The sequence below is a fragment of the Zootoca vivipara genome, chromosome Z (genome assembly GCF_963506605.1).
Source record: "Zootoca vivipara chromosome Z, rZooViv1.1, whole genome shotgun sequence".
Taxonomy (NCBI): Eukaryota; Metazoa; Chordata; class Lepidosauria; order Squamata; family Lacertidae; genus Zootoca; species Zootoca vivipara.
The window spans coordinates 10,563,880-10,574,653 of record NC_083294.1 but is presented as its reverse complement, the minus strand read 5'-3'; positions in this window follow the sequence as shown (position 1 = coordinate 10,574,653).

The window sequence follows — 10,774 nt, the reverse complement described above, 5'->3', positions numbered from 1 at the left end:
CAGGGGGGGGGGGGTCAGATAATTCAATACTCTCCAACATTTCTAATGGAAATAGGGACATCCTAAGGAAAAGTGGGACATTCTGAGATCAAATCAGAAACTGGAACGACTTCTGTAAATCAGGGGTGTCCCTGGAAAATAGGGACACTTGGAAGGTCTGTCAAAGTGTTTAGCAACTCTGCCTTCAAAGGCAGAATACTTCCATTCACCAGATGCTGGGGACAAACAGTTCAGCGTACCACCGTGGAGGAGGAAAGGAGTTCAAACAACACCGGGTGTCCTCAGAGAAAAGAACTTTTATTTTTGCTTTATTTATTTGGGCTTTACCACCATAAAGCCCAGGGAACCCAGGTGGCGCTGTGGGTTAAACCACAGAGTCTAGGGCCTGCTGATCAGAAGGTTGGCGGTTTGAATCCCTGCAACGGGGTGAGCTCCCGTTGCTCGGTCCCAGCTCCTGCCCACCTAGCAGTTCGAAAGCACATCAAAGTGCAAGTAGACAAATAGGGACCGCTCTGCGGGTAGGTAAACGGCGTTTCCGTGCGCTGCTCTGGTTCGCCAGAAGCAGCTTTGTCATGCTGGCCACGTGACCCGGAAGCTGTCTGCGGATAAACACCAGCTCCCTCAGCCTATAGAGCGAGATGAGCGCTGCAACCCCAGAGTTGGACACGACTGGATCTGATGGTCAGGAGCCCCTTTACCCTTTACCCTTTACCATAAAGGCCACTATTTGTGATGTTCAGGCATTTGGCATCCATATATAGCCAAAACAGCACTACCCCAGGCAGAGGAAGTAGGGAAGGAAGCTTAGCAGAGCCAGGAGGTTTTCAAAAAGGCACTGGCGGAGGAAGGGGTTGCGGGAGTTACGGCCCACCCCGGGTGTCATCCCTGAGAGGGGGTGACACTCAGGCCCGTCTTAACCACATTGAGCGCCGTGGCGCAAAGGTCCCTCCGCCCCCCCCCCCCCGGACTCACTGGGGACGCAGAGGAGGGAAATGGCACAGGCGGGCCAGGCACCAAGGGTGGGCCGGGCTGCCTGGTCATCCTCCAGGGCAGCGCTGCCTCTTCCTCCGGCGCGGAGGCCTCTGCTGGGGGGGGGGTGCCGCTCAGCACCCGACCTCTCGTCCTCCTCATGCCCCTGACCCGACCCGCCAGGCCGAGGCTGGGACTCGAACCCACGACGGGCAGGTGGGAGGGAGGCAAGGAGCAGGGCGGGCGGGCAGGAGGACAGCGGCGGCGGTGCCGCCTGAGGGGCGGCCCACCGAGAGGCGTGCCGGGGACCCGCGCCGCCACGCAGCCAATCGCCACGCCCAGCTGGCACAGGAGGGAAAGGGCCAGGCCGGCCAGGCCAGGAGAGAGAAAGGGCACTCTGCGCAAGCTCAGGTGCCCCCTCACACGCCCCACTGCACGCCCGGCGCGCCGCCTCCGAGCCATGGCCCCTGGACCACTTCCTTGGCGCCCTCCAGCGCCCGGCGCCATGGTTCGCCGCGCCACTAGCCTCTATGGCTAGGACAGGCCTGGTGACACTACAGCGCTGCCCCCCTGGGACGTTAGCCTCACCCCTGGGTGCACAGCATGTGCACCTCTCCAGGTGCCAGAGCAGCTAGCTCCGCCTCTGCAAAATGGACAAGATAAATCTATAGGAAAAAGGAAAGCCTAAAAGGGGGCATCTTTAGAATACAGTACTGACTAACTTGGAGTGGGGAGATGGAAAACGAGGATGAAGAATGGAATCAAGAGGTTGGAATCCTAAAGTTAGCGTTTTATAAATCACAGAATTGTAAAGTTCGAAGAGACCACGAGGGTGATCTAGTCCAACCCCCTGCAGCCCAGGAATCTTTTGTCCAACGTGGGGGTTGAACCCACAATCCTGTGCACAGAAGTTCCTTTTAGCTATTTTGCTAAAGCAATTACTCTGTAAAATGCAGTTCCTGTACCTGTTATTTATTAATGGCTTCTAAGCAATTTAGAAGTGCAAAAAGTATGAAACCCATACATTATTAAAACACAAAACAATACTATCAAAACATTAGGATGGGGGGAAAAAACCAATGATTAAAATTTACAATAAAAGAAGCCAGTTATAAACTATGCAAACTAAAACTGTTATAACAAGGATTAACACAATCAGAATCTGGAAGTTCAGGTTCAGGGCGAAGCTTGCTAAAACAAGAGCTGGCAGAATGCCAATATGAATGATACCTCTCATATTTCTGCAGAAGGAGCATTCCAGAACCCAGGTGCTCCCAGTGAAAAAACCCTCCTCTGTGTTAGCACCAAATGACTGTCATCAGGCTGTGGCAAAACTATCATCTATGGCTATGCTAATATCCATCAATGTATCTTGAGGCAGTGAGTTCCATAAGTGTACAATGGGTGGCATGCAACCTCCAGAGACCATTTTGGTTGTGACTCCTGAAAGATCTGCTCCCTGCCTTGCAGGTGTTTTCCACATGGCCTACGTAGGAGAATGGGGCCCTGACTGACTCCAGCTACAAAAGCTGAGACTGCTTGGGCTGGGGTGTTGTTTAAGGGTTTTTGTTGAAAAGGAGGGGTTGGTTGGTGCTGTCACTAATATTCATTTTTTGTATCTTTATTTTTAGTTCTTACTAGGGTTTATGTGGAAATTGTTCTGATGGGTTTTATTGTTTATGACTGCTTTTGTTATGTATCTAACTGTGTAAATATTTTATTTGTTATAAGCCACCTTGAACACAATTTTAAACTATGGAAAGGCAGCATACAAATGTATTTTATGTTGATGATGGTGTTGATGAACTCTAAGCAGAAGGGTGGGCTGCTTGTGGGCCAGTGTGGTGTAGTGGTTAAGAGTGGTAGACTCATAATATGGGGAACTGGGTTTGTCTCCGCTCCTCCACATGCAGCTGCTGGGTGACCTTGGGCTAGTCACACTTCTCTGAAGTCTCTCAGCCCCACTCACCTCACAGAGTGTTTGTTGTGGGGGAGGAAGGGAAAAGAGAATGTTAGCCGCTTTGAGACTCCTTTGGGTAGTGATAAAGTGGGATATCAAATCCAAACTCTTCTTCTTCTCCTAGAAATGTATTCATTCATTCATTCTATTTATATACTGTCCTTCATCAAAAGATCTCAAGGCAGTTCACCAGATAACCAATTAATCAAAAATAAATAAATTCCTAAGCAACATACATTAAAAACCAATTTATTGTGGCCAGCCTTAGCCCTACTCAGAGCAAACTTAGCCCTACTCAGAGCAGACAAGCTGGAACATGTCCAGAGGAGGGCAACCAAAATGGTCAAAGGCCTGGAAGCAATGCCTTATTGGCTTAGGGAGCTGGGTATGTTTAGCCTGGAGAAGAGAAGGTTAAGGGGTGATATGATAGCCATGTTCAAATATATAAAAGGATGTCATATTGAAGAGGGAGAAAGGTTGTTTTCTGCTGCTCTAGAGAAGCGGACACGGAGCAATGGATTCAAACTACAAGAAAGAAGATTCCACCTAAACATTAGGAAGAATTTCCTGACAGTAAGAGCTGTTCGGCAGTGGAATTTGCTGCCAAGGAGTGTGGTGGAGTCTCCTTCTTTGGAGGTCTTTAAGCAGAGGCTTGACAGGCATATGTCAAGAACGTTTTGATGGTGTTTCCTGCTTGGCAGGGGGTTGGACTGGATGGCCCTTCTGGTCTCTTCCAACTCTATGATTCTATGATTTAAATTGATGGACATGACTAACTTAGGCCTGTTCATTGCAGAGGATCTACTCTGAGTAAAACCTACTTGAACAAAACCCAAAATTTGCTTGGCCTTCTTGGAGACAGGTTACTGGGTTTGATGCCCCCTTTCATTTTCCAAATGCGGCCAATTTACACATTCAAGCATATTACAACTCTGAACACAATTTACTCACCGGAGGGCTTTGATGGACTTACTAAGCAAAATCATGCCACCTGATAACAACTGCCAGTAAATAAGCTACAGTGACTCCTTCAGGCCAGCTACAGAAAGGGGGTAACCTGACAATGGTAGATAGCAGGACAGCGGCTCCCTCTTCAGGTTAGTTATGATACTGCCACACAATTAAAATGTTTGGAAGTTTTTTCTTTGAGACCTCTCAGCTGCAAGTCAGTGAAATGGGCACCCCCAGCTTCCTTCAAATCAGAAAATGTCCCCTTATGAAAGGTTTCCGCGCAGATGGCATCGTTACCAATTTATGCGCCTTGCTGGATTCAGGCAAGAAGGCAACTTCCTAACTCATAAATGCTTTTGTCTTTCCCTTTGATGAGTTAATGAATACATTGCTGTGTTGAAAAAAACCAACACCAAAGCACCACCATTAATAGGCTGAGAGGAATCTCTAATTTCATTTGCCAACCCATAAGGGAAGTGAAAAATCTGTCCAAGAGTTTCTCCATTGCTCTTCAAAATAAGTAAAGAGAAATAACAAAACTCCTTAATGACGGAATTTATCACCCCCTCCCCAATTGCCACCAAAATGAAACTCATTTTTCCCCACACTTCCCATCTTCCAGATTTCTCAACAGCTGAGATTAAAAAAAAATTCAGCTGTTATATTTGTCAGTGCAACAGAACAACAGAGAGCAAGAGTAGTCTTATTCGTGTTCAATCAGAACACATTGTTGGAGGCAAGACCTCTTTAGTGCTCCTTACACATATGTTTGACTTCACCCCTGGAGGTGCACTCCATTGTCTCATGAGACAGATGCCCACAATATATTTACAAAAACTATTAAAAAAATACTTCACATGCCTAGCTTTGATCTGTTAATTTCAGTGGGTCTACTCTGAGTAGAACTTAGTTGGAGAAACCCATAGTTTATATCAGTATCTTTTATGATACGCTTTAAATTGTGTTATATAAATGCCTTAGAGGGCTTGATGATTATATGAACCCCACTAAATACCGTAAATCTATATACCATATATAAAAATGTAAAGGGTCCATGGTTGGGACTTTCCACTATTCTAAACCGCTTGACCGATTGTGTTCAAATTTGGACACAGCGTCCAGTACCAATACACAAGTGCCAACATAACCTTAGATTCCACACATGCCAAACCTTTGGCAGGTAAAAATGGAATTTTCTCAAAAAATAAAAAAATAAAAATAGCGCCCTCCACTGGACAACAAGAGAACAGACACCATATCCTTTTGCAGCTAGAAAAACTTCGCCCTCTATCACCGGCTACACTGGGACTTCAGCTAGAAAACCTTCCCTCTCCACAGCAGCTCAGCTCGCCTTTACAGACTAGGCCGAATGGAGGCGGGGACTTGCTTGGGTGGGTGTTGGGGGAGAGGAGGGGACGGAATAGGTCATGGGTCATGACAGGGTGGGGGAAATCACAGGGATGATTCGGGGTGGGGGGGAGGCAGGATAGGTCATGGATCGGGACAGGGTGGGGGGAAACACAGGGATGAGCCACAGCAACACGTGGCTGGGCCAGCTAATGCATAAATAAAATAAAGGTATTACAGTGCGGCAACACCTACACTTTGCAACTCCCTGCCTATTGATAGCTGACAGGCACCTTTGCTGCACTCATTTTAGTGCCTGCTAAGAACATTTTTGTTTTGACTAGCCTACCCAGAGACCTAATAAATGATGTGAATTTTAATCTGTTTTTAGTTTATCCCCCCCCATTTTAAAGTCTCAAATTATTGTTATTAATTCTAGATATTGATAATATTATTTCTTTATCTTTTTTGCAAAACCTCTAAGGGTTGTTTTTTTTTAAAAAAAATACAATCAGTGTAGAAACTTTATTAAATAAAATAAATAAAATTTTGATGAAGACACTGCATGAAACCTGCATGTGTGAGCATCCTCGAATCCATGGCACTCTTTTTCCAGCAAGTCAGGATAGGGCCTGGACTCATTTCTCTTTTATAATTGTCATTGGAAAGTTACTTTGGACTGGTTCAAGCACTTTATTTATATAGAAGACTTTGTTGTTGTTGTTGTTGTTTAGTCATTTAGTCGTGTCCAACTCTTCGTGACCCCATGGACCAGAGCACGCCAGGCACTCCTGTCTTGCACTGCCTCCCGCAGTTTGGTCAAACTCATGTTCGTAGTTTCGAGAACACTGTCCGACCATCTCGTCCTCTGTCGTCCCCTTCTCCTAGTGCCCTCCATCTTTCCCAACATCAGGGTCTTTTCCAGGGAGTCTTCTCTTCTCATGAGGTGGCCAAAGTATTGGAGCTTCAGCTTCAGGATCTGTCCTTCCAGTGAGCACTCAGGGCTGATTTCCTTCAGAATGGATAGGTTTGATCTTCTTGCAGTCCATGGGACTCTCAAGAGTCTCCTCCAGCACCATAATTCAGCCTTCTGTATGGTCCAGCTCTCACTTCCATACATCACTACCGGGAAAACCATAGCTTTAACTATACAGACCTTTGTCGGCAAGGTGATGTCTCTGCTTTTTAAGATGCTATCTAGGTTTGTCATTGCTTTTCTCCCAAGAAGCAGGCGTCTTTTAATTTTGTGACTGATGTCACCATCTGCAGTGATCATGGAACCCAAGAAAGTAAAATCTCTCACTGCCTCCATTTCTTCCCCTTCTATTTGCCAGTCCTCTGGGACCAGAAGACTTAGAAGCTGCTTAATCAAAGAAGCTCTCTTAAGTGGCACTGTAATTAAAACACAGCTAAAAAGCCACACTTTTAGAAAGATTTAGAAAGCATTATCAGTAACACAAGAGATAAAGTTATATAGGTGACTAAATTATGCATGTTGCTAGGCTTGCTGACTTTTCCTTTTTTTTAAATGCAACAACCTGAGCAGTATTTAGCTAAGAGGAGGTAGGTGATGGCTAGTACCCTTGGAACTGGTAGGGTGGAAGGCAGGGAGCCCAACAGAACCAGACACAATGACAGGCAGTACCCACTCATTCTAGTTTTGTCCCTATCCACCTCTCTGCAGAAATCCACAAGGGCAACATTAAGATTTCAGAAGAGGAAGCTAACTGGGTGTAAGTAAAAAGGGAGGTGGCAAGAGGGGACAACTGAGAGCAGACTGATGTCGGAGAGGCTGTGCCCATTTGCCCAAGCAAACCAGTCACTCCCCACTAGCACAGCCTTGAACACTACCCATAGGCAGAAAGAGGAAGCACATGTTACTTTTTTTTTTTTTTTGCATGGAAAGTAGCTAGTCCCTATGAGGCAGGAAGAGATTGTTGTGGACGATGCCTCCATCCTGAAAAAAATTTAAAGCCACCACCATATGTTTGCAATATACACAGCAATGTTTTCTGGCTACTAAGTACCAATTAGATGCTTCCTTGGGAAGCCATGGGTGCCCCCTTGCTGCCGGATCTTATTGAAACGCAAGGTTTATAAAAAATATTATTACACTAAAGATTGTCTCAGTAACAGCAGATCCATGGGGAAGCATTAACACTTCAAAATGTGTGCCAGTTTTTTCAGTTTGAGGAATCTTCTTGCATTTGTTAATGGGGCGTTGGGGGCATCTATTATGTATGGGGCGAATATTCCGCCTGCCAAACAACGTTGCTATCTTAAAATTATTCTCCATTCGAAAGCAAAGCGGGGGGTGGGGGGTGGGGCAGCCAGATAGGGCATTGTATTTCTGATAGCCTTAAGACCCTGAAATGAAAGGAAGCGCAATAGCAAATTCATATATCCAAGCTAGATCCGGACATTATGAGCCATACTTATATTCCATAGCTTCTGGATTGGCTAGGGGAATGGCCACAGCTCTGTGGTACAGCATGTGCCTTGCATGCAGATGGTCCTTGACATCTCCAGGTAGGACCAGGAAAGACAATAAAATAAATACTGCACTCAACAGACCATTGGCCTGATTCTGTATAGGTGGCTCTCCCGTGTTTCATGCAAGGGTTTTTTTTGGCCTTACCTGGAGATGCAGTAATTCAAGGCACCAGAAAGGGAGGCTGGCCTTAAAGGAAGGCAACAATGGAGGACCAAGGAGGGCAGTGGAGGGATTGGGTGGTTTGCAGAGGAGAACTGGAAAGCATTTGGAACGTGTTCAGCTCCCAGTAAATCACTGGGATTGTGACAGCCTTAAGAATTTTCCATGGCCCAAAATTTGTGGCGGGTAAAAGGTATCACAAATCAAACCAAGAGGCATTGTCTTGTGACTTGGATATTTTCTAGAAAGACAGGATAAGCACTGTGATAATAGATAGGTAAAATAAACAAATGAACATTGTTATCTATTTGTGTGTGTGTGTGTGTGTGTGTGTGTGTGTGTGTGTGTGTGTGTATCACCATTCAGCCTTAACAACTTTCTGAGGCAGCTTTAGTAGTAGTAGTAGTAGTAGTAATAATAATAATAATAATAATAATAATAATAATAATAATAATAATATATTTATACCCCACCCATCTGGCTGGGCTTCCCCAGCCACTCTGAGTGGCTTCCAACAAAATATTAAAATACAGTAATCCATCAAACATTAAAAGCTTCCCTAAACAGGGAAACTGTGAAAACTGTTAAAGGTTTTTTTTTGGGGGGGGGGTCATTCAGAATGATATCTGTGGGCCCCCTCAAGGCCTATGATTCCATGAGGTGTCAGGAGCTGGAGTCAGGTGTAAGTCAGTAGTAAAAATAACAAGGTGTCAGTGAAAACTCTTTATTCAAAGAAGCCAAAACAGTGCAGACCTAGTGATCACAGCAACTCTTTCCAGTAGGTCTTCCCCCAACGATGCAGTTGTGAGGACTGAACGTCTCTGCCTCCCCACAGCTACCTAAGTCCCCGACCTCCAAGGTTCCCCCCTCAAGCAATCAGAAACTGTGTTTGTGCGCAACCAATCTCTGCTCTGCTCTTTCCATTTCTCTGCATGTTCTGCGAGACCAGGGGGGAGCGTAGCTGGTCACAGCAGGAGGGAGACTCCCGGGGCTCTTCAGCAGCTGGCGACATCTCTGTCTCTTGGCCCACCTCCTCTTCTGCCTCTGAGCCTGGAATGCTCTGAGCCTGGAATGTATCTTTATATTGCAAGCTGCCCAGAGTAGCTGTGGCAACCCAGTAAGATGTGTGGGGTATAAATAGTAAAATTATCATTATGGAATGGGACGTTCCTATTTCCATCAGAGAAATGTTGGAGGGTATGGGTTCCCTAGCTGGTGCCTTCCACCAGTCCACTGAATCCAGCCATTCCGTCTAGTCAAGAGGCTGCTAAACTGGTCATAAAAGTCTGTTTATAAGATAATCGCCTTAGCTGGCTGGTCAGGTACAGTACTGACATTTACATGTCCAAAGATGTTGCCCCATTGCTGTGGAGACAAATAGGTGGGTCTTTCCCCCACCTCACCTACTTGGATGCCACCGTCACCCTAGCCCAGGGGTCAGCAACCACTTTCAGCCGTGGGCCAGTCTACCATCCCTCAGACCAGGTGGGGGGCCGGACTATATTTTTTTTGGGGGGGGGGAATGAACGAATTCCTATGCCTACACATTCTACTCATGTAAAAACACGCTGATTCCCGGACCGTCCGTGGGCCGGATTGAGAAGGCGATTGGGCCGGATCTGCCCCCCTGGGCCTTAGGTTGCCTACCCCTGGCCTAGGAAGAAGCACAATAGGTCAAAAGGATGTGGTTTGTGTGTGCGTTTTGGCTGATGTCGGAAGCTGACACCTATTACAAAACCATATAACATAACAATCAAAAGGTATGTTGTTTTGTTTTGTTTGGCTTATAGTAAAATTAATAAAAATTATTTGAAAAAAACAAACAAAAAGGCAACAGGCTAAAAATAAATTAAGCAGAGCATGTGACCAGAAGCAGTGTGCAGGTTCTGATTATATTATATTATAATCTTATTTATACCCCGTCCATCCAGCCGAGTCTCCCCAGCCACTCTGGGCGGCTCCCAATTGAATATTAAAACAATACAGCATTAAAATGTTAAAAGCTTCCCTAAAACAGTCATTACATCCAGTTACTAAGAATTGGAAGATGAAAAGCTCTGGCAAACAGGACCTTCATTTGATGGCAAACGGAAGAGATCACAGAACCAGGGAAACACCACTAAGAAGGCTCCTTGCCCACCTTGTGATAGAAAGCTGCTTTAACACATTCTGGTGATTACTGGTTCATCTTATTATTGCAACAGTGGGGAGCCTCAGACTTGGAAACCAATTGCAGCCATCTAGGTATCTGACTGGCCCTTGGGATGCTTCTCTGACTGCAGCCCCTATTTTGGCTGTCTCTTACTGCAGACCCAGGTCACTGATCCTGAGCTTCCACAGCCGCTGCCTGCCATTAACCACCCTTGTGTTGCAAACATAACAATCTGACAATCCAAAAGCAACACAGTAGGCTAATAATGCACATAAGGGACCCCTGACCATTAGGTCCAGTCGTGACCGACTCTGGGGTTGCGCGCTCATCTCGCATTATTGGCCGAGGGAGCCGGCGTATAGCTTCCAGATCATGTGGCCAGCATGACAAAGCCGCTTCTGGCAAACCAGAGCAGCACATGGAAACGCCGTTTACCTTCCCGCTGTAGCGGTTCCTATTTATCTACTTGCATTTTGATGTGCTTTCGAACTGCTAGGTTGGCAGGAGCTGGGACCAAACAACGGGAGCTCACCCCGTCACAGGGATTCGAACCGCCGACCTTCTGATCAGCAAGCCCTAGGCTCAGTGGTTTAACCACAGCGCCACCTGGGTCCCAATAATGCACATACAATACTTTTATAACACTACTGAATTACGTCTTAATTTACAATCAGATAATGTACAATATTACATGGTGACACCTGTGTTTGGAGCTCACTCCCTGAGAAACACTTACCTTGGA